We start from the raw sequence: 22,868 nt of genomic DNA, 5'->3' as shown, positions 1-22,868 counted from the left end.
TTGCTTATGTCCAGTCATAGAAGACATCAACCCAGTTCTCTCCAGAAGTTTATGAACTTTATCACTGTGCCACCAGCCAACTCCTGGAGCCACAAGACAGGGTATGTCAAGTCAAATGTTGCTGTTATACCCAGGCAGTTCTTCTGATACCAGTGCAGCTAAATAAGTATAACTAAACAGAATTGAGCCAAGTATTTCAATTCTGATACAGGCATATTCTGCCAGAGCAGAAGGAGCCCTCCAACAGGCAAATTAAAACTAAAACGAGTCTGTGCAGGCTCTACTGTTCATTAACCTTTCACTTCAGATATTGGAAGCTAGAAGTCTGCAAATAACTAATAAATTATCCTGTCAGGGATTTAAAGAATAAGGCTGCACAGAGGAGGTTCTGAAGCTGCCTCTTTCTTAGTTATAAAGGCATTTTTCATTTTCATGTTGATATTAATATTAATATTAATGTATTGTTGATAACAACATGAGTCGGCAATACAGTGACAGTTCAATCAACATGAACAGTGGAATGAATTGGACTACAAAATAATCTACTGAGTGTTGTTTTCTGTGTATGCATGAATCTCAATTACAGCCCCTCCAATTGCTCTAAAAAGACGGCAATTGATTATCTCTCACCAGCTTCATTTCTTCTCCATCAGTAAAAGTTGGGGATCCAACTTCCGACTACAGGGAAATCAATTATGTGAGCAGAAACATACAAGTATAATCCTTCTCTGCAAGGTGTTGTCTGCAACAACAATAAGGAGGGGGTCCCTGTTAAAACTAAAACACCATCAGCTCCAGCCCCCACCTAGAATTTCTGGGATTACTAAATAGCTTTCACTTGTAAGCACTGAATCTGTGTATGAAACAAGGAAAACTCTATAAGGGAAAAGGAAATCCAACATCAAACTTGGGAAAACATAGCGAACTATATCTATATGACTGATTCATAAAACACTCCCGCTTATGGTAACTTTGGCAGCCGTGCACCTGTTTCCCCACTTATCACGGAGAACAACCTATAAGCAAGTGTTGATGTCTGTGGGTAGCATAGTCAGAGTCCTGAGGTGCATTTGGTGAGTCCTTTGGGAAGTGCTGCCTGGTTTTGCCTAGAGGTTTCACCGACTACAGTGACATCAGCTTTATATAGTGTCTGGGTAGGAGGATCCCTACCAGAGTTCACTTACCTCTGCTGCTGTCCCCTGGGTCTATCAAAGAACTGCCTCTGCATAATCTCCCATCACAAAGTTCTCTGTAACTGCTCCCACAATTAAGTCCTCAGTCTGGGTGATTACTCACCACATAGTTCTCTCAACAGCACAGCATCCTTAGGGAAGGGGAACCAGTAGCATACAGGACCCTTGTCACTGGTGATGCACTCTTTGTTACAAGATAGGAATCCCTCCTTCAGTTCAGTTCCCTTATCAACCAATTCTGGCTTATGTACAGCTCTGTTGACTCCTCAGGTGTCACTGGAGGAGTTCTGGGTAGAAAGATTATGTAAATATAGTTGTACTTTTATCTTACAGATGATGGGAGAGAACTCCTTCCCCTCTGGAGCTTCTGGGTAATATCTTATGCAGATGAAGCAGTTCTGTGGCCATTCCTCCCCTTGTTTGCCAACAGATAGGAGCAAAGCTCCTTACCCTCTAGAGCTCGAAGCCACAAGACTTGAATAAAGAATAGTAAACAATGCTCTGTGGATAAGGGTCAGGAGTTGCACCATTTATAAATCTGTGTACTGTGGTCCTGAAAGTGTTTGCTGGGAGTAGGGCAATTTAGTGGGGAGGAACGAAGTGGAAATAAACAAACAAATAAATGTTTATTTAAAAAATGTAAATAAACTTAGTTACCCTGAAAACAAACAGTATGAAGAAGATCTGGTAGTCTCTTAGAAATAGAGAAAGTGGTCCAAAAGCATCATGAATGTGGTCCCACCTCTGTGATCAAAGCAAAGCAGATACATAGTCCCTTCAAATCTGCAGAAATACAGAGGTCACTGCCAGGGAAAGGACACTTATAAATATGCAGATCTTGTTGCAGCTCAGAGTAAGCACAGCTTTGGTTCCCACTGTGGAAACCATGTGGAGCAGCCCTTCTGCAATGTTCTATGGAAGCCAGAAAAAGAGTAGATGCAACTTATACCCTATCTCCTATTGCTGGCCACAGGTTTTCCAGCAGGCAATTCTGCAAAGTACAGGCCAGAAATTGGCCCGGGGCTTGTAAAAATGCAGTTAATTGATTGGGACAGGCAAGTCAGTGTGAAAATAAAAATCAATCTGTGAATTTGCCCCAAACTCTACATATGCTAGTTTTGAGTTTCATAAAAGTTAGTGAAAACTTTTGTCTTTTTAGAGCTTCTTTTCCAATTTCATGCACCTCTGTAAGTCCTGCTCTCAGACCCAACTAGAAGCAGGATGTGTTGACTACCAAGAAAAGCCTGTCCCTGGAAGAGTTCCAATTCAGTTTTACAAGCTCAAAGGTCTGGATGGCTATTGCCTCAAACAAAAATGCAAATTTTTGGCTGCTTACAGACAACTTCTGAACCGTTTGAGGTTAACACAAGCAGTATCAATTGGTTGAATCACACTGCACTAAGAGACACTTGGTTAGATCGTGTCCTTCTGATTTTTAAGATGAAGGTCTACTTGACCTCTCACAAAAATGTCACTGTGGGATTCTATGTTTGGTGCATCTCAGTAACACCAGGTCACATATGCTCAGTCTACACAATGTTTTTTCCTAATTGCCAGCTCTAGTAAACTACCTGTGGTCTGAGAGTCAGGTTCTTTTCCATTTCACACATCTTATCGCCACCAGAAATAAATATTCTGAAGGCCAAACTGGGCTTTCAGATATGATGCAACTGGGCCTTGTCTCAACTGACTGGAATTTAGTGCACAGTGCTACTGATGATGCACAAGGGGAAAGAGATTCTATCACACCTCATTTCCTCTAGCCATGTGTGATTCTGCAGAGCTAATGGAGTAAAGAGCAATAAAAACTTTCTTTTTTCATTAAAGGGAGCAGATATGACATTGAATAAACACAGGAAGCAGACATAATGGATATTTAGCTGGTGCAATTTTTAAATAGCCCAATTTCAGAGTAAATTTGGAGTCAGATTATTTGACTGATATTCGAACTTTAACCTGGGTGTTACACAGCATTAAACACTGTATCAGAGCACCAGAAGCCCACTACCCTGACATCCCAGCATTATATTACTTTGAATGGAAAATATATTGCAAAGGTGATTCCAACAACTCTCAAGATTGGGGACTCCTATGCACTGGATATTGCTCTTCACAGAGAATTCATAACAATTTAGGTACTATTATTTCTGTTCTTAGCAATGAGTCTAAAAGACTCTTTCATAAGACCTTTCGGGGTTATGGAGCACTGTCTTATTGCATTAGGAATGGTCAGCCTACTAAATCCTTACTACATTTAGTGAAGTCACAAATTATGTATGTAATAAAAGTAATCATTTTAAAACAGATTTAGAGACCTCACCTCTCATTCTCACAGGCTGACACTAGCAGATAACTTAGCCAATGCCCTTACAATACAAAAATCTCATTTTTCCAAATATGTATGGCTATGTATGTATGGGTTAACTTCAATTCTTCCACCTTTCCCCTTTCATTTTGTTTTTGATGCACATTTACACTGGCAGGTCTGGGCCAAGAATAGAAGTAAAAGTGCCAGTTAATCATGGTTAAGGCCAAATTTAGGCTGCTAGGTAAGAGATTGAAGTCCAGGACTGCTATAGTAGCATTCTCTGAAATGCTTCCAGTTCCATGTGCAGGGCCAGTTAGACCGGCAGAACTGCAGAGTCTCAATGGGTGGATGAGACGGTGGTGTAGGGAGGAGGGATTTAGATTTATTAGGAACTGGGGAAACTTTTGGCAAAGGGGGAACCTATACAGGAAGGATGGGCTCCACCTAAACCAAAATGGAACCAGATTTCTGGCACTTAAAATTAAAAAGGTCGTAGAGCAGTTTTTAAACTAAGTGCTGGGGGAGAGCCGACAGGTGTGGAGGAGCATGTGGTTTGGACAGAAACATCCCTTAGGGGAGGATCTATTAATGGAGACTATATGTCCTGGTAAGGAGGAGAGAATGGAAGATGATAAAATATGGGTAGGATCTGCTGAGAAACAGTCAAATGAAAAAAAAAGTCACATTCGATTACATCATGTAATGGCAGACAGCTAAAAAGTGACAAGTTTTAAAAGTGTCTATATACAAGTGCTAGAAGTCTAAATAATAAGGTGGGTAAACTAAAGTGCCTCATATTAAATGAGGATATTGATATAATAGGCATCACAGAAACATGGTGGAATGAGGATAATCAATGGGATACAGTAATACCAGGGTACAAAATATATTGGCAGGACAGAACAGATCGTGCTGGTGGGGGAGTGGCACTATATGTGAAAGAAAGTGTAGACTCAAATGAAGTAAAAAATCTTAAATGAACCAAACTGTACCATAGAATCTCTATGGATAGTAATTCCATGCTATAATAAGAATACATCACTAGGGATATATTATCAACCACCTGACCAGGATGGTGATAGTGACCATGAAATGTTCAGGGAGATTAGAGAGGCTATTAAAATAAAAAATAATAATAATGGGGGATTTCAACTATCTCCATACTGACTGGGTACATGTCACCTCAGGATGGGATGCAGAGATAAAGTTTCTTGACACCTTAAATGACTGCTTATTGGAGAAGCTAGTCCTGGAACCCACAAGGGGAGAGGTAATTCTTGAATTAGTCCCAAGTAGAGCACAGGATCTGATCCAAGAGGTGAATATAGCTGGACCACTTGGTAATAGTGGCCATAATATAATTAAATTTAACATTCCTGTGGCAGGGAAAACACCACAGCAGCCCAACACTGTAGTATTTCAGAAAGGGGGACTACACAAAAATGAGGAAGTTAGTTAAACAGAAATTAAAAGATACAACACAAAAACTTAAATTCCTGCAAGCTTCAATGAAACTTTTTAAAGACACCATAATAGAGGCTCAACTTAAATGTATACCCAAAATTAAAAAAACATAGTAAGAGAACCAAAAAAGTGCCGCCGTTGCTAAACAATGAAGTAAAAGAAGCAGTGAGAGGCAAACAGGCATCCTTTAAAAAGTGGAAGTTAAATCCTAATGCGGGAAATAGAAAGGAGCATAAACTCTGGCAAATGAAGTGTAAAAATATCATTAGGAAGGCCAAAAAAAAATAATTTGAAGAACAAAGACTCAAAAAGTAATAGCAAAAAAATTTTTTAAGTACATCAGAAGCAGAAAGCCCGATAAACAACCAGTGGGGCTACTGGACGATCAAGATGCTAAAGGAGCACTCAAGGATGATAAGACAATTGCGGAGAAACTAAATGAATTCGTTGCATCGGTCTTTATGGCTGAGGATGTGAGGGAGATTCCTAAATTTGAGCCATTCTTTTTAGGTGACAAATCTGAGGAACTGTCCCAGATTGAGGTGTCATTAGAGGTGGTTTTGGAACAAATTGATAAACTAAACAGTAATAAGTCACCAGGACCAGATGGTATTCACCCAAGAGTTCTGAAGAAACTCAAATGTGAAATTGCAGACTACATTTAAATCAGCTTCTGTACCAAATGATTGGAGGATAGCTAATATGATGCCACTTTTTAAAAAAGGGCTCCAGAGGTGATCCCAGCAATCACAGACTGGTAAACCTGACTTCAGTACCGGGCAAACTGGTTGAAACTATAGTAAAGAACAAAATTGTCAGACATATAGATGAACATAAATTTGTTGGGAATGAGTCAACATGGTTTTTGTAAAGGGAAATCATGCCTCACCAATCTACTAGAATCCTTTGAGGGGGTCAACAAGCATGTGGACCAGGGGAATCCAGGGAATATAGTGTACTTAGATTTTCAGAAAGCCTTTGACAAAGTTCCTCACCAAAGGCACTTAAGCAAAGTAAGCTGTCATGGGATAACAGGGAAGGTCCTCTTATGGACTGGGAACTGGTTAAAGATAGGAAACAAAGGGTAGGAATAAATGATCAGTTTTCAGAATGGAGAGCGGTAAATAGTGGTGTCCCCCAGGGGTCTGTACTGGGACCAGTCCTATTCAACATATTCATAAATGATCTGGAAAAAGGGGTAAACAGTGAGGTGGCAAAATTTGCAGATGATCCAAAATTACTCAAGATAGTTAAGTCCCAGGCAGACTGTGAAGAGTTACAAAAGGATCTCTCAAAACTGGGTGACTGGACAACAAAATGGCAGATGAAATTCAGTGTTGATAAATGCAAAGTAATACACATTGGAAAACATAATCCCAACTATACATATAAAATGATAGGGTCTAAATTAGCTGTTACCAATCAAGAAAGATCTTGCAGTCATTGTGGATAGTTCTCTGAAAACATCTACTCAATATGCAGTGGCAGTCAAAAAAGCGAATGTTGGGAATCATTAAGAAAGGGATAGATAATAAGACAGAAAATATCATATTGCCTCTATATAAATCAATGGTACATCCACATCTTGAATACTTTGTGCAGATGTGGTCGCCCTGTCTCAAAAAAGATATATTGGAATTGGAAAAGGTTCAGAAAAGAGCAACAAAAATGATTAAGCGTCTGGAACAGCTTTCAGCTGAGGAGAGATTAATAAGACTGGGACTTTTCACCTTGGAAAAGAGATGACTAAGGGGGGGTATGATAGAGATATATAAAATCATGACTGCTGTGGAGAAAGTAAATAAGGAAGTGTTAATTACTCCTTCTCATAACACAAGAACTAGGGGTCACCAAATGACTAACAGGCAGCAGGTTTAAAACAAGTAAAGAAGAATTTTTGCACACAACGCAGTCAGTCAGTCAGTGGAACTCTTTGCCAGAGGATGTTGTGATGGACAAGACTATAATGGGGTTCAAAAAAGAACTAGATAAGTTCATGGAGGATAGATCCATCAATGGCTATTAGCCAGGAAAGGCAGGGATGGTGTCCCTTGCTTCTATTTGCCAGAAGCAGGGAATGGGTGACAGGGGATGGATCTCTTGATGATTACCTGTTCTGTTCATTCCCTCTGGGGCACCTGGCTCTGGCCACTGTCAGAAGACAGGATACTGGGCTAGATGGACCTTTGGTCTGACCCAGTATGGTCACACTTTTATTCTTATCTTTCCAGTGACCTGTCCCAAGTACCATCATATATGCAAAACCACGTGATTTTTCAGACCCAGGAGGGTTGGATAATAGGGTGACCAGATGTCACGATTTTATAGGGACAGACCCAGTATTTGGGTTTTTTTCTTATATAAGCACCTATTCCCCCCCGCCCCCAGTCCCATTTTTCACACTTTCTATCTGGTCACCCTACTGGATAAGAATATGGTATTTCTAAACATAGTGAGGTTCGCTTAGCTCTAGCAGTGACACACAGTGAATGCAAAAAGAACAGGAGTACTTGTGGCACCTGAATGGTAACACTCCCAGGTCATCAGCAGGGATGTACTGCCAGTGTTTTCAACAAAAGCTCCCCGTCCCAAAAAGAGATCTTTACCATTTAGCTTGTGGCAGCAGCAGCAGCACATGCAGTGGGAACCTATTCATTTCTACCCCTCCATCACTCCCTAAGACACAAAACACTCTCTCAGTAACCACAAACTTCTATTAAGCTACACTGGAAATATTTCTTTTTTCTGAAAAGAGAAAAAAAACATACAGCATTTGACAGTAGAATACAATGTTCTTGTATTTTGTATTTTGAAAGGTAGGGGGGAGTAGTGTCTGGGCATATCCTTCCCTAGGAAACTACCTGCCATTTGGTGCAATCTGGTCTATCAAAACACAAAATATTTGCTCCTTGGAGGTATTTTTATGATCCCCAAGGATAAGTCACATCTCTGGAATTGAGGATTTAGCAATGTCCAGATGCACAAGCAGGAATGATCCAGCAGAGACTGGGAAATCATCCCAACCTTCACTTCCATTTGAAGGCAGAATTTTTACATGTTTGATCCTGGGAGCCCTCAAGAGCCCCCTCCAGAATGCCTTGTGATTATGTAATGATTTCTTTTTGCCCACTCTTCAGGTCCCAGAATCACCACTGCACCTCCACTAGTCTGTCAGCCTACAATTGCAGGGATACCCTGCCAGTTACATGCTACCTTTCACACACACAAGTCAGATCTGCTGCTACTTGACATACTCGTTGTATAGCATTAAACCATTCCACTGATACACACAGAGAAACTGGAATCACTGAAACATCCAGAAGTTGCTCTGTGCATAGATTTTTTTTAAGGGCAAAATTGGGGAGGTTTTTAAATCAGAGGCTGCATTACATATTAAAAAGTAACTTTTAAACAGTGCATCATATGTCTGTGCACCAAGCAGAGAGGGGGAGAGAACATCTACATGGTATATTCCTGTCTTTTTCTCTCTTTTGCTTTCTCTCTCACCCTCCTGTTTCACTCTCTCTCTCTCTCTTCAAACTCCCCCTGCAGTAGGCTGCAGAATGGGACACTCTTGTTCCAAAGCCAGCCGGCAGCTGTCACACAGCAGAGGCAGCAAGCAGCCTGTGCAAAGAGTGAGCCTACTCTGTCATTTAGGATGACTCACTGGGATCTGGCATTAATTTCTCTTTTTCTGGTAGTGGACGGAGAACAACCAAAAAGCTACACTGGATCTGATCAAGGTAAGAGATTAACACATCTTTTATGCTATATCATTGAGTTTGAAGAGGTGCCAAGCTCTGTACAGAGACTGGCACTGGTGCTAATTCAGTGGGTGTTTTAACACCTGGCAGTACATGCCACCAGTGTGCCTTCCTGGTGTTAACCCTGAGTATGCCGTTCTAAGCTGCATCCACTGAATAGAAAGCCGGTGAAAATACAGCATTTCAAGTGCATTTTCCTCCTTAATGCAACTTTTATGAGAACACCACCACCTGCCCCGGCGCATATGAGAAGCATCTCAATGTTTCTAAATGATCAGGCATGCTTTTGTACTCGACTTCTGGGAATACAGTGTGTCAGGATTCTGTCATGGACTACTTGCAGATTCATCCACACAACATTTGTTTCATCACTTTAATTAGTTGAAATTCCATAGTCTAAGCATCTCCCTGGCACGTTTTCCCCAGCAAGTGTTCTGAATGCAAATAGATTATATTCAATTTTTAGTCATTTTTAAAACTCTAGTACGTACTAAAACCATCAGAACAAGTCTGCTGAGCACTGTACTGTGTGTGTGTGCGTGCATACATACAAATTTTGTCAATACATTTCTTCGCTGTTGAGCCAAAAAATGCAGCATGCAGGAGAGTTTTACTTATTTGTTTTTGGCTAGGACAAAATCCCCCCCTACCCCTAGATTCTTAAATTCCTGGAGAAATTCCCTTCTTCCATTTTCTGAGGAGGCATGTAATTTTAAGCAGAGTGATCTAAGCAGTCATCTACGGCTGCTCATACTTTTTAATTTTTGCTCTCTAGTTGAAGCTTTCATCTAGCCTGTGTAGCCTCATCCCCAGCAAGCCAAATGCCCCATTTACCAAGTGGGTTACTTCTAAAAGGTGGCACCATTAAATTAATCCTGCATTATGTTTCTTTCGTACCATAAACAGAACAGCAGACTAGCTGGTATCAACGCAGAATCCCATAAGCTTACCCTTGGATCCCTTATGGGTTAACTGTACTGAAGACAGTTCTTTTGCACTATTTCTCTTACCTGTTCTGTGGAATGTCTTCTTGCAATTGTGACTGGATGTACCCTTATTTATCACCCATTAAAAGGTGTTCTATACAGCATTGCCTCATATATTCTGTTTAGTCAGACCTGCTAGAATTTGACTTTTATCTGAGTTTTCTTTTTTTTAAAGCATTTAAAACAAGAGAACTTCCCTGCAATTGTTAATATGAAAGAGTCTCTATACAGACATGACCATGGGTCCTATATTGGTCACGTCTAAGATGCTGACAAAACAGCAATTAATGCTGAATACCATACAGCATTTGGGTAGCCAGTAAGACCAATGGATTCTTGACAGTGTATATATTTTTGGAATCAACTCTTGCTTTCTCCACTAGGGAAAAGATGTTAATAGACCTTTCTGTACCTACTGTCATGCCACAAACATTTACACTAGTACAAAGCAATCTCAAAATTAATTGTGATTTAAATGTCCTTTTGTACCGATCTTCAAGAACAGGCAAAACAAAAAATGTTTGATATGTCAGCAGGGATTATACCATACCTTCTATTGGAGTCAGATTTTCTTGTAAAATGTGTATCAAAACTATATTTTAAGGTAATTCTTTATCACTTGGGGGGCTTACAGGCAGTTAAATTAATAAATGCCATGGATTTTCACAGCCATTTCACCTTTCTTAATTCAATGGGGCCACAGAAGAAAACAATCCAAGATACAGTTTGGTTGATAGATCACCATGATACTGCTTTTAAAGACTTAATACTCATTCTGTTTAATTATAAATTAGTAGTTATTTATTTCACACAAACTCAGTCACTTGCTACAGTGGTATATGCCAGGGTCTCTGGGGACTGAAGAGCTATATTTGACCATGTCTAGCCAATGTCTAGAATAAAAATTATCTTATTTGTAATTCCCCCCCTCCCCCAAGAGACATCAGTATATGATCAATTTTTAATCAGCATGGCTCCTTTTGGCTGGGAATTTAGTCTATTTAAAGGTAGACAATCCAGTGAGATAACACTTTTTTGTAACTTGGCAACAAGAGGGGGGGAAAAATCAAGTTACATTAATCATGCATACAAACCTTGTATTGTGCTGTCCCATCCCTAGAGAATTAAACCCTTCACAGAGCTGATGTTCTAGACTTGTGAACCAGTAAGTTTAATATAATTAACTAATCCAACCAGTTGTTCTAATTATAAGAGTCATACTGCAGGAAGCCAATGCAGACTCAGTACATGTGCAAGAAGCTGCCTCTAGAACAGAACAGAGTGCTTTTTTTGAAGCTTCATTCTTGCAACATGCATTATTCAAAAAAAATATGCCATTGGTGTAACCCAAATTCTGAGACTTGTAAGCTAATGGGAGGTTGTCTGCTTTTGGTCTCAGAGACGTCATATCTGGCATTGTTCCATTTTTAGGGAAGAATGAGTGTTCACTTTAAATCCCATTTTGCTCCATTCAGTTTATTGGTTATTCGGGTATATTATTTGCTGGTGGGAGCTGGAAGAAAGAAACAAAGAGAAAGAAAGGTTAAAATAATTTGCATTGCTCTGTAAAGAAATGCTATCACCATGGCATCCTGTGCCTCTATGGTATTTCTGGAGTGCCCATCACCTTTGTATATAAGTATTAGGGATAGCCCAAAACTGCCATGTTTAGATTTCAGTGGAAACTTCCCTTAATTGAGAGTTTGTTCAGATCTGGAGTTCTGGTTCAGCCAGGTGCAAAAGACAGACCATAGAAAATCCGAAGTTTGGAGCGCTTGGAGCCAGAGTTTTGCTGTGGAACCATTTCTGATAAGAGCTAGCAAAATACTTTAACTGCCCAAGAGCCACAAAACTAAAGCAGAATGAAATTTTCATAATGAAACTCAAAGCCAGATTAAATCTCACCTAGTTTGTAATTTAGTTACCAATGTGAACCCAGGCCTAGTTTTCCAGAAGTTTTGCCATAGCTTATAACCTGTGGGGAGGTAGGTTTATAGTAGAGATCTATTTCAGAAATTGTGGACATTTCATAAAGTTGCAACCAAACCCTAATAAAATCAACTACTTTGCTCAAATCTGCACTTAGAGTTTTGGGTTTATGTGAATCCAAAACATCAATATCAGGGGCTACAAATAAACAAAACCCCTACATTTTGCACATCTGTGTTCCAGTGCTCTGGACAGGGCTGGCTCCAGGGTTTTGGCCACCCCAAGCAGCCCCCCCCCCCCCCCCCCCCCCCCCCCAAAAAAAAGGTCTCGATCGCGATCTGCAGCGGCAATTCGGCGGAAGGTCCTTTGCTCCGAGCGGGAGTGAGGGACCGTCCACCGAATTGCCCCCGAATAGCTGGACCTGCCGACCCTCTCCGGAGTGGCCACCCCAAGCACCTGCTTGCCAAGCTGGTGCCTGGAGCCGGCCCTGGCTCTGGAGAGATCAGGCCTAGGTGACATCTGTAAGGAAGATTTCTATTTCATTGCAGCCAGGGCCGGCTCCAGGCACCAGCTTATGAAGCAGGTGCTTGGGGCGGCACGTCCAGCTGTTCGGCGGCAATTCGATGGACGGTCCCTCACTCCTGCTCGGAGCGAAGGATGTCCCGCTGAATTGCCGCCGCAGATTGCGATCGCGGCTTTTTTTTTTTTGTGTGGTTTGGCTGCTTGGGGCGGCCAAAACCCAGGAGCCGGCCCTGATTGCAGCTACTCTCCTGTACTTGGGCTTGCCTAGAATAAGGGCCAAATTCCATTCCTCCATTCTGCATCACATATTGTATTCCTCCTTTCACATTTTATTTAATCAAATTATGAACAAGTCACAGATTCAAGTGACTACTTATGGAAATGAAACTCAAGTTGCATTAGGAAGTGCTATGCATTGAACATGGTCAATATCATTGCCATCTTATTGTATGGTACTTCATACAAGAACTGAATGATACCAACAAGTAGAATTCAGTGTACTTGTGCCATCGTAAGTCATTTGTAACCCCAAGACAAGTTGTACATAGACATTACTTTTAGAAGAAGAAAAAGAAAAAGGACGTCGCATCTTGCCTATTTTACCTTCCTGTGTGATTCTTCCAGGGCAGGACTTAGTTCCAGAATGTCCTTAAACAATATCTAGCCCCCACCAAAGAAAATCTAATCTCAGGCTAGGCCGTTTCATAGAAATGAAAGTCATGTATCATCATCATCATTATGCAAAACATCCATACAATACTTATGATTAAACGTTAAAAATAGGTTGCTTTGATGAGAACAATCTCTTTTCAGATGGGTACAGTTCGACTAAAACAATCTTTAGGTTCAAATGCATTTGAAATTAGGGATGAGCGATCCAGTTTGGATTAAGTAAGAGCTGACTTGCATCTTCACCCCAAACTGAACAGCTACATTTTATTAAAGCTGACAGGTTTTATAAAAAGTTGGTTTAAGCTTAGGTGCTCAGCATTTTCAAAATCATGCTCAAGAGATGTACACAATTTTGCTTAAGAAAACCCGCTCTCGCAGGTTCTTCAGTCCATTTCTTTAGAGTCAAGCACATTTGGGTAAGTGTCAAGTAAACTTTCATAATTTCAGGATTTATCTTAACCTCTGAACATTTAATTCATCCTTCACTACTTCATCCCATTTCTGCTGATAGCGTTTTAATTCTCCATGAGGCAGCAGTACATAAAATGAAGTTACATATAATGGGGATTAGGGCAGTCAAGCAATAAAAAAAAATTAATCGCAATTTATCATGTGATTAAAAAAATAAATCTGGATTAATCGCATTGTTAAACAATAATAGAATACCATTGATTTAAATATTTTTGGATGTTTTCTACATTATCAAATATATTGATTTCAATTACAACACAGAATACAACGTGTATAATGCTCACTTTATATTTATTTTTGATACAAATATTTGAACTGTAAAAACAAAAGAAATAGCATTTTCAATTCACCTCATACAAGTACTGTAGTATCATCTCTATCATAAAAGTTGAATTTACAAATGTAGAATTATGTACAAAAAATAACTGCATTGAAAAATAAAACAATGTAAAACTTTAGAACCTACAAGTCCACTCAGTCTTACTTCAGCCAATCTCTCAGACAACCAAATTTGGTTACAATTTACAGGAGATAATGCTGCCTGCTTCTTGTTTACAATGTCACCTGAAAGTAAGAACAGGCATTCACATGTAAATATCTTACGATGCTGGGCACTTTTGTAGCTGGTGTCGCAAAATATTTACATGCCAGAAGCGCTAAATATTCATATATCCTTCAACTTCAACCACCATTCCATAGGACATGCATCCATGCTTATGATGGGTTCTGCTCGATAAAAATCCAAAGCAGAGTGGACCAATGCATGTTCATTTTCATTATCTGAGTCAGGTGCCACCAGCAGAAGGTTGATTTTATTTTTTAGTGATTCCAGTTCTATAGTTTCTGCATCTGAGTGTTGCCCTTTTAAGACTTCTGAAAGCATGCTCCACACTCTGTCCCTCTCAGATTTTGGAAGGCATTTCTGATTCATAAACCTTGGGTCGGGTGCTGTAGCTATTTTTAGATATCTCACTTGCGTTTTGTCAAATCTGCTGCGAAAGTGTTCTTAAAATGAACATGTATCGGGTCATCATCTGAAACTGCTATAACATGAAATATATGGCAGAATGCGGGTAAAACAGAGCTGAAGACATATAGTTCTCCCCTATGGAGTTCAGTCACAAATTTAATTAATGCATTCTTTTTAATGAGCATCATCAGCATGGAAGCATTTCCTCTGGAATTGTGGCTGAAGCATGAAGAGACATACGAATGTTTAGCATATCTGGCACGTAAATACCTTGCAACACCAGCTACAAAAGTGCCATGCGAACGCCTGTTCTCACTTTCAGGTGACATTGTAAATAAGCAGCAGGAAGCAGCATCTCCTGTAAATGTAAACAAACTTGTTTGTCTTAGTGATTGGCTGAATAAGAAGTAGGACTGAGTGGACTTGTAGGCTCTGCAGTTTTACATTGTTTTGTTTTTGAGAGCTGTTATGTAACAAAAAAACCTGCATTTATAAGTTACACTTTAAGAGATTGCACTATAGTACTTGTATGAGGTTAATTGAAAAATACAATTTCTTTTGTTTATCATTTTTACAGTGCAAATATTTGTAATAAAAATCATATAAAGTGAGCACTGTACACTTTGTATTCTGTGTCGTAATAGAAACCAATATATTTGAAAATGTTGAAAAACACCCAAAATATTTAATAAATTTCAATTGGTATTCTATTGTTTAACAGGGCAATTAATAGCAATAAATTTTTTAAATTGCGATAAAAAATTTTTGAGTTAATCGCGTGAGTTAACTGCAATTAATTGACCACCCTAATGGCGATACTTACAAGGGGATTCACTCCTTTCTAGCTGCCATTTGTATTTAACTCTCTTACTATGAGGATCCTTGATGTATAAAAAGATGGCATATGTATGACCATTCCTGATCCCCTACCGTGCATGGCTGTAAGCCAAACAGGTGTTAAACTAAATGCTGTATTTTAAATAAGAATACTACAGTATATCCCTCCTTGTTTTTTCAACTGTGATATAACCTCGATAATTCTGCTTGACAGACTCCTTTAAGCAAATTATATATACATAACAAACATTGAGAGAGATGGTTAAGTTGCAAAGACAAAAACTCAAAAGTTAGGAAATGTCAGAATTAAGGTTACTTGTGCAATGAATGGTACATAAAGTATTTAAGCTGTTAAAATAATTAAAGCAAAAAGCTTGTGTGCCTCTCAGTCCCACTTTCTTGACTTGCCATTTGAGCTATTAGACAAATGCCAATTATTTTTCATGGGAAATTAAAAAAAAATTTGTTTGTTTAGTAGAAATTTCCAAAGGAAACAAGTTAAAAAAAAAACACCTGAAACTTTCATTTTTTAAAGAACAAATTTGGTTAACACACAAAAAAGAAACAAAGTTGTTAGGGCTTGTTTAACTGAAAACCAAAACACTTCTTTTACTGCAAACTTTTCAGTTTTTCATTGAAAAATAAATAAATCAAAAAATGTTTTAGAATTGAACTTTTTTCTGCAAATATGATAAATAGCGACTTTTTGATTGAAATTACTCTGCCAAAAATTAAATAAAACATAAAAATTGACCAGCTCTAATTAACAGTTTATCATTTAAATACAGTCTGCTTTTGTCTAGAGCTGTACAAATGGAATAATTCCATTCATGTAATTTTCAGAGTGGAAACACTAAAGAAAATGTAAAAAACCATCCAAACCAACATGCTTGCTCATTTGAATCCATTTTATCCTTTGGGACTCCACGGATCCCTTCTTAGGAGAAAGGCAGCTCTACTAGCAGGGCCGGCTCCAGGCACCAGCTTGACAAGCAGGTGCTTGGGACGGCCATTCTGGAGAGGGGCGGCACGTCCAGCTATTCGGCGGCAATTTGGCGGACAGTCCCTCATTCCCGCTTGGAGCGAAGGACCTCCCGCCGAATTGCCGCCGCAGATCGCGATCACGACTTCTTTTTTTTGGCGCTGCTTGGGGCGGCAAAAACCCTGGAGCCAGCCCTGTCTACTAGCCCTCCCAATTCAGATAACACTTCTTCTGACAATGAATAGGACTCCCAACTTACACAAGTTAACTTGTAGCCATGTCCCTTTTCATCCAGATTCCTATCTTGGGCAGACACAGGAAGGGTAATGAGACTGCAGAATTTGGGTTAAAGGGGAAAAAATCATTAGCACACTGATAATATTACAACCCTGAAGTTGCATAATGTTCCTTAGTGGCATCACTTAAATGAACAGGAGGAGGCAACAAGAACCCTTACATGTGGGATGCCAGGAAGGATAAGTAATAGCTCCCCACAGTACTACTCCGAGATTTGTGGGAGACTAAGGAGCAAACTAACCAAATCCTTGCCACATCCTACCTTCATTCTCTGCTATGGGTCAGGCACCCTGACCAGACTGCATTTCCCATGATGCAACACAACAAAGGACATCCATGATGCACCACCTTCCCCTTCCAAAAGGGGAAATGAACTGTGGTGCATCATGGAAGATGTAATCCAACCCTGGAGCCTGGCCTTCAGAGAAATATGGAAGCATGAAACACCATGGCAACATTTCCAAATCAAGGTGTTTTTTCCCCCACCAAGAAGCTCTAATTGAAAGCTGGTCTAAAACAACCAGCAAGGACATTTTAATCCTTGCCAGTAGCAAAAATTCCTCAACGGCTGCAAATGGGACACTAGATGGGGTGGGCTCTGAGTTACTACAGAAAATTCTTTCCTACGTCTCTGCCTGGTGGGTCTTACCCACATATTCAGGGTCTAACTGATTGCCATGTTTGGGGTCGAGAAGGAATTTTCCCCTGGGGTCAGCTTGGCAGAGGCCCTGGGGGCACGGGTCACTTCCAGGTTTAAACTAGTGTAGATGGTGAATTCTCTGTAACTGGAAGTCTTTAAACCATGATTTGAGGACTTCCACAACTCAACCAGAGGTTAGGGGTCTATTTCAGGAGTGGGTGAGGTTCTGTGGCTTGCAATATGCAGGAGGTCAGACTAGATGATCATGATGGTGCCGTCTAACATTAAAGTCTAGGAGTCAACCAGCAATATCAGCTGTGTCTCTGTTCCCTATCGAAGCCTTAAACCAGACAAACAAGGATAGTGATCACTGCTACACACAGTACACCCCATGTAGTTTCCAATCTCCACGCTTTATGCATTGCTATTTTTGCTGTATTAATAGTCCAAGGTAGCATGTGCCTTCTAGAACCTCAACTGGATACAGGGCTGAGGGTGTTTTTTTTTTTTAATTAAAGAAAGTCCCCACATCCATTTCATTAGCTCTGTGCTGGATATGTGTATTATTTAATACAAATGGCCTGGTTTAGTTCCTTGTTTATATTTGTTGACACTGAAAGGCATTTGCCATCCACTGTCACAAATAACTAAATGAACAAAATCAGATTAGCAGATTTGGCTGTTCCTCATCATTTTCTTCTGCCTCTAATTTTAGTATGCTCAGCAAATTTGGAAATCTTATTTTCAGCACTGTCATTCAAATGGGATTTGACCCCTTCACCATTCAGCCTAGAGGCAAGGGTGCCATCAGCTGTGCCATAATGACATCATGTGAGAATGTGCTACTTATCCAAGGATACATGTATTAAAGAAGTAGTGCAAGTACCCGATTGCAAAGATGGTATGCTACCTTATGCCTCAATCCATGTGAGACGGTCAGACTCAATAGACAGAATTTTATTAAAAATAGGAATTTAAAACAACATTCACAGTTCCTGGTTTTATTATGATGTTAGGCCCTTCCCTTTGACCATCAACCCCGTATTTTAGTCAACAATACCTCATATTTGCCCTCAGCCAAGTGAATGGTGGTCGAATTTCTAACCTATCCCATTTTGTCCTTCCTTTTTAGTGCAGAGGGGAATTATTGAGTTCACTGGAACACCATTTATCCCCCTTCTTGCCAAGTTTGTCATAGACTCTTCAATTGAGACACTTGATATGTATGAACAATTCATGAACCAAAAAAACCTGCACGCTCTTTCCCCCTCCCCTTTTTCACCATCAACTGAAAAGTACTTTAATTCAATGGCATTTTGTTTGTTTGTTTTGCCAGAATTAGAGCTATAATTTACAAAAAAAGACAAAAACTAAGCAAGCTGGCATGTGTCCCCTTCACTCAGTTAGAAATACTGTAGTAGAGACAATTTACAGAGACAAACTCAGAGCAGGTAGATGAAGAAGAAATGTATTAGATCACAGAGTCCAGGTCACATAGCAGACCCCTGACAGATGATGTATCTGCTTTTAGCTATGTTCTACATATACAAGTAGTGCATACCATTTTGTCCCTGCTCTCTGTCCTCCTCCCCCACCATACAGGGCTTTAACTACACAGTTATCTTTTAGGTAACAAATTCTTTGAAGCATGCATCATCCAAGAATTTTTTAAGTCACACACAGGACAATTTTATCATCCATAAAGAGACTCCAACCAGAGGAGAAACCGTCCAGAACCAACTTCTTACTAATAGGGAGGAAATGATTGAGAATGTGAGAGTAGTATGGAAGCTTGGTATCTGTAGCAATAAGCTACTTGAAATCTCTAAGGGATGGGTTCACATATAATGCAGTTACAAGAAAGTATTAAAGGACACCACCAACTTGAACTCTAGTCAATCCCAAAGAGATGTGGAAGTGGTTTCATCTAATGCATCTGTCTGAGTCCTCTGGCCAATTTCTGTGGCTTTACAATAATATTTTTATTACTTTAAAATGTTTCTCTCTCCCTGATTGCTTCTGAAAAATGCATAGCAAAACCATATGAAACTGACTGCCCACACAGGAGAAACAATGAAATCATGCAGTCACAAAGTAGCCCTCAACAGCAATACTATATTCAATTCAGAAAAATTGGATGGAATTTAGAGAAGGGCAGCAAATGTTCTTCTGACTTAGGAGGCAGCATAAAAGGGATAAATATTCATGACTTGCTTGAGTGATGACTAAGCGATGGAAGTAAATATCCAGAATTAAAAGGATTTATTTGAAAGGTCACAATGAAGCAGGGGTGAATAGGTGGACCGCAGGACAAATCCAGACCACCAATTTTGAATGGACCGTGAAATCTTTTCATTTACATTATTGCAGTTTGAAAAATGTTTCTCTGAAGACTGGACCTTGATCAAAAAATTTGGACTTTCACAAAAAATAATTCACTACTCCTGCAGTGGAGTGTAACTATAAGTCATTGTAAGGAAAAACAACAACAATTGTACCACTTAAATGGTACCTTCAATCCAATCTCAATGCAATAGTTAATTTAGCATCAGAACACCCATAGGAATTAGGTAAATATTTTTCCGTTGCACAGGTAGGGAAATAGGCACTGGGACTTACCAAGGTTGCACAGGGAGTATGTGGCAGAGGTATCGATAGAATCCTGATATCTTCTGTCTCAGTCTTATTCTTCTTCCCATCTTCCAAGATGGAAGGGATAAAGATCCTCCTTCATACAGTCCATCCACATGCTAGAATAAAATAAACAAACTTTTTAAGGAGGGGGGAATCAGTTCCAGCAGCACAAGTGTTAAAGGAACAAAGAGAAACAAAGTGAATCACACTGAAAAAGAGAACAATTTAAACAACTGAGATGCCTCAGATTATGAATTCTTCAGAGCAAGGAGAATGAGAGCATTTCCTATGCAATTGAAAAGGCATAGGCAACAGAGTTGGGGGTGGGGCTTGTATCCAGGCCATGGCCCAGATACTTTTTGGCAGGGTCAAACCTGAGTGGTGCTGCAACCCCACACACCAGGTAACAATACCACTCACTCAAACTTGGAGTGGGGGATGTAGGGTCTTGTGGGCCGAGGAGTCAAGCTGCAGGTGTTGGGGGGCACCTGAAAGAGGAAGAGGAGGATCAGGGGCAGGAATCTATACCCCCTCCATCTTTAAATGGTGCTCTACAGCTCCTGTGTACAGCACCTGCTAAGTGGAGCCCTGAATCTGATTGTGTTTGTGACAAGGCTGGAGCAGGAATGGGGTTCAGCTTTAAACAAACAACCTGTTCAGGAGCTTGGGGTTTGTTTCATGGGCTCTGGTTTAGCAAAAACAATACAAACTTGGCAGACGTTCTGCAGCTGTATTCCTTCCCTGTAGCTTCCCACCCTGGCTTCTGGTCACTCCAAACCACTCTCTCTCCTCTGTCCGCTACTCTTTATAGTGCTAAACCTAAGTGAACGCAGCTGTACTGACTCCCAGCTGGGATTGCCTCCTTGAGCTGAATGAAATTAACCCATAAAACTCCCACCAGAGGGCACCAAAAAACCTGTATACCCCCATCACCAGGCTTTGGAGCACAACTGCAATACAAAACACTAGTAGTAACAGTCATAGCCAGTTGGGGAAAGAAAGGAAGAAAAAAGAAACAAAGGGAAAAAAATTAACAAAAGCCACACACGGTGTAAAGAACTAAGAAGAGTACCCACTACATTACAGTATTATTTAAAAAAAAAAACACAAAAACAAAAACTGTTATTAGCATAAAACCAAGCAAACCTAAAGCTAGGGATTTGGCAAGAGAAACCAAAAGAGGGGAAGTAATTTACTTTCACAGAAAGAGTTAATTATACAATTAGCTCCAGTTTGCAATATTTGTCTAACACCCATTTACCTTTTGTGAAACAGCTTTAATAATGATAAGTGCTTACGCCCATGTTTTCTCATTGTTTTGCTTACCATCCTCTGCTCCAACTACTATTATTACAATTGCAGTATCGGTAATAAAACAATTACCCAGTCTCAGTGCTGTTGAATGGGTTTGAAACTCAGAGTTGAAAATAATTAAGTTTGATATTAGAGAAAGGAAAAAATAAATAGAAATACTAATACATTTTATGCCAAGAAAGGACCATTATATTATCTAGGTTGACCTCCTGTCTATCACAGGCCATAGAATTTCATCCTGTTACTCCTATATTGTGTCCAATAACTTGTACAGAGAAAGGTTATTGTCTGTTTGGTTTGGTTTTACATAACCTACTTCAGGCCTGATTGCTGTACGGGGGAAATAATTTCCCTTTGCTCCATGCACATAAAAATGGTTCAACTAGTTTTGCTCACGCTTTCCAATAAATTCACTCGCACCAAACCTGGAAAACTTCATCCCAAAATGTATTTGTGACAGTTAAGAGCAACTGAAAGAAGTGGGTTATAATGGAAGTTAGAATCCATCCTTATAATAAGGCCTTATACCCACTGGTTGTATATTTAAAAAAAAAAAAGAAAGAAACAGCAGCAGCCAAGAGTCTAATATGACAATGACATAAGGATTCTTGTAAATGATTTTACTGACGGTATCATTTATATTTCTTTGAACATATTGTTCATGGAGACCATAATTGGAGGAAAAAGACCCACAGCTTTAAGCTGTAACATTAATGAAAAGTTCACCAGTGCTGCACCTCAAAATGTAAATGAACAAATGCGCTTTGTGTGCCTTCCGACAAAGAGTATTTAAAGTTTCCTGCAGCCAAACACCTATGTACCGCAAAGAAGGAACTAAAAAATGAAAAGCTGCCGTTTGTGAAGTAGGAGAAAAAGTGAGACCAGGAAAGAGTAATATCCCTATGCATCTCTATAGGAGGATTAACTGTGCAGAGAGAAAAAAAAAAACAGGCTGTGTTCCTAGCTTTCTCTGTGCTCCTTACTGCAAGATCAGTCTGCAGCATATCTTCTGCAAGTGATTAAAATGAGGACCAGTCAGGATGAGAGGGGAGAAAGGAAGGTGGGGAAAGGAAAATAGAACTGAGGGCTTCTCTGCACTGGCAATTTACAGCACTGCAACTTTCTCACTCAGGGCTGTGAAAAAACACTCCCCCTCCCCCGAGCGCAGCAAGTTGCAGCGCTGTAAAGTGCCAGTGTAGACAGTGCACCAGCGCCCTAAGAGGGGCAGGCAGAGGAGCTGGAAAGAATCAATAAGGACATGAGGAGAAAATAATAAAGGAACACAAAAGAGAACAAAGAAAAGAGAAGGGGGACTAAAGGTAAGAGAAGAGGATGGAAGGAAAGAAAGCGGAGCAACTTGAGTGATGAGTTGTCTTCTGGGACCTGTAGGCTGCCCTATGCAGCATGTTTTGGAACTCAATAGAAGAAATGCCTCCAAGGTGCCACAACATTGAGTGAAGGCAGCTACAGGGCAGCATCTGACCCCACCATTAGCCTGTCTCTGGACTCAGCATGTACACTGAACTCCACACAGGAAGGGGTCATGGTTTGCCAGAGGAGGTAATGAGTTAGGGAACAGGCATTGCATGCAGCAAGCTCTCCCCTCAGGATGGCATAACTTATAATACAGTATGAGTTCAAGTCAACACTGCTCTTGGCAACAGTAACTCCCTCTCCTCCCCATTTTTGAGACACTGAAGAAGAACGGGCCCTCCATTGTCAGTGTGATACTGTGCTGTGGAGCTTCTGATGGTGAGATAGACAGTTCTACGTCCACAAGTGATGCCCCAGGATAGACATTCCTAAGCGGTGTGGTGCATTCAGCAGTACGTTGGTTCCACAATGAGGAAAAATAGCCTTTACAATAGTAAAAAACATGGGAACT

General features: G+C 40.1%; 1 protein-coding gene across 16 annotated transcripts in view; it reads left to right on the top strand.

Annotated features, from left to right (window-relative positions):
• The first annotated feature begins 8,530 nt into the window (after positions 1-8,530).
• The window catches only part of RASGEF1A (RasGEF domain family member 1A), a 278,684-nt gene continuing 264,346 nt past the window's right edge, over positions 8,531-22,868 (top strand). For 7 of the 16 annotated variants that reach the window (XR_010589204.1, XR_010589201.1, XM_065551768.1 and 4 more), the window contains exon 1: positions 8,574-8,708. The gene's annotated coding sequence lies outside the window, so the exon portion shown is untranslated. Of the gene's footprint in view, positions 8,709-22,868 lie in introns of all 16 variants that reach the window. The other 9 variants (XR_010589200.1, XR_010589199.1, XM_065551771.1 and 6 more) reach the window with 5 other exon arrangements.

The sequence above is a fragment of the Chrysemys picta genome, chromosome 7, assembly GCF_011386835.1.
Source record: "Chrysemys picta bellii isolate R12L10 chromosome 7, ASM1138683v2, whole genome shotgun sequence".
NCBI classification, from domain to species: Eukaryota; Metazoa; Chordata; order Testudines; family Emydidae; genus Chrysemys; species Chrysemys picta.
The sequence above is the reverse complement of the archived record's forward strand: the minus strand, read 5'-3'. Positions and strand labels throughout refer to the sequence as shown.